The 2,500-nt window shown below is 35.7% G+C and overlaps 1 protein-coding gene across 4 annotated transcripts in view; it reads right to left on the reverse strand.

Annotated features, from left to right (window-relative positions):
• The window catches only part of wu:fi75a02 (translation initiation factor IF-2), a 13,594-nt gene that overhangs the window by 10,491 nt on the left and 603 nt on the right, over positions 1-2,500 (reverse strand). The gene's annotated exons all lie outside the window — the stretch shown is intronic.

The following is a 2,500-nucleotide window of genomic DNA, read 5'->3' on the forward strand; positions in this document are numbered from 1 at the left end:
ATGAATCTTTGAATATATGGAATGAATCTTGAATATATGGAATGAATCTTTGAATATATAGAATGAATCTTGAATATATGGAATGAATCTTTGAATATATGGAATGAATCTTTGAATATATGGAATGAATCTTTGAATATATAGAATGAATCTTTGAATATATGGAATGAATCTTGAATATATGGAATGAATCTTTGAATATATGGATGATCTTGAATATATGGAATGAAATTAAAAAAAAAGAATGAATCTTGAATATATGGAATGAATCTTGAATATATGGAATGAATCTTTGAATATATGGAATGAATCTTTGAATATATGGAATGAATCTTGAATATATGGAATGAATCTTGGATATATGGAATGAATCTTTGAATATATGGAATGAATCTAGAATATATGGAATGAATCTTGGATATATGGAATGAATCTTTGAATATATAGAATGAATCTTTGAATATATGGAATGAATCTTGAATATATGGAATGAATCTTTGAATATATGGAATGAATCTTTGAATATATAGAATGAATCTTTGAATATATGGAATGAATCTTGAATATATGGAATGAATCTTTGAATATATGGAATGAATCTTTGAATATATGGAATGAATCTTTGAATATATGGAATGAATCTTTGAATATATGGAATGAATCTTTGAATATATGGAATGAATCTTGGATATATGGAATGAATCTTTGAATATATGGAATGAATCTTTGAATATATGGAATGAATCTTTGAATATATGGAATGAATCTTGAATATATGGAATGAATCTTGGATATATGGAATGAATCTTTGAATATATAGAATGAATCTTTGAATATATGGAATGAATCTTGGATATATGGAATGAATCTTTGAATATATAGAATGAATCTTTGAATATATGGAATGAATCTTGAATATATGGAATGAATCTTTGAATATATGTTTTTATATATGGAATGAATCTTGGATATATGGAATGAATCTTTGAATATATGGAATGAATCTTTGAATATATAGAATGAATCTTTGAATATATGGAATGAATCTTGAATATATGGAATGAATCTTTGAATATATGGAATGAATCTTGAATATATGGAATGAATCTTAAAACCTAGATTGTATCTTTGAATATATGGAATTCATCTTTAAAGTGATAGAATGAATCTTTGAAATTATGCTGGTTTTACAAAATGGCATCATGTTGAATATATATAGAATACTTGAATATATGGAATGAATCTTTGAATAACTGGAATGAATCTTTGATTTATGACTTGAATTTTGGCTGTCATGGATTTAGCCTGAGGCCTGTACTGATAAAAATGTGGAATACTGAATGAAATCAAAACCTAGTTGTATCCTTTTCATCAAAGTGATAGCCTTCTGAATTAGCTGCTTTTAAAAAGGGCATCAGTTGAAAATTACAAACTTCTTAAACTGGAAACTTTTCTTTTTCTGTCAGGATTTAGAAGGCCTGTTGTAGTCGGTGCCACCATTAAAAGGGGGGGACCTTCTCCCGAGGGGGAAGGGGTTGGGCACGGGTACTATGGGAAGGATTTTGGCCCGTACAAGCACTTACCAATGAGTTAATAATGTCCTCATTGATCAGTATTGCTGCCACAAGGTTCCTGACTGACTCATTCTCACTTCTACAAGATGGCAGCAGTGCCTTGATGACCAGTCAAGATTCTGTTGTTAGCCCGGCTGTTAGCCCGGCTGTTAGCCCGGCTGTTAGCCTGGTCTGGAGCAGGCTAACTGCAGAGAATAAATCACCATAGTAACTTGGCCGGGATAACTTTAACCTGCTTTCATGCAACCGACTTGAGGCTAAATTGAGCCAGGATAACCAACATATCCCGGGTTAATCCCTTATCCTGGTTTTGTGCGATACCCCTCAGGAAGATAGGGCCCGTTCTCACGAATACATTTCTCGAATCCGGATAAATACTTTATCGTATCGGCCTCGCGTCCAGACGGATACGCCGTTTTTTGGGTGTGAAAACAGTATTTTTTGGAAACAGGTCCCAGAGTAGGAAATTCCTAAAACGCCGGATTGCCCGGAGTCGTCTGGACGGCGGAACGGATTAGCCCCGCCTCTCCAGCCTTTAACCTGAGCCGCCGCCGCTAGACGCGTCCTATTAACAACAACAATGGCGGACTACTACTACTTGTTTGTAAACAGCGCATGCTCCATGGCTTCTCTTCCGGTCTTAGTGTATTGGTGTGGCGGCGTCACAGCGCCACATACAGGTCTGGCATCTGTACGACAGCGTTTTGGGTCGTTTCAGTGAATCCGTGTGGACGCAGATATTTCTGCAAACGACGCCGTGTTCATGGAGATTGTTTTCGAAACAACATCATATTGGGTGAGGCCGCGGATTGGTGTTCGTGTGGTTCGATTCCCGGCTCCTCCAGCTGCATGTTTAAGTGCCCCAACTGCTCCTGATGCTGAACCACAGTGTGAATGTCCACCAACAACCCGTCTCATTTTATTAG

The sequence above is a fragment of the Dicentrarchus labrax genome, unplaced genomic scaffold (assembly GCF_905237075.1).
Source record: "Dicentrarchus labrax unplaced genomic scaffold, dlabrax2021, whole genome shotgun sequence".
In the NCBI taxonomy this organism is placed as follows: Eukaryota; Metazoa; Chordata; class Actinopteri; family Moronidae; genus Dicentrarchus; species Dicentrarchus labrax.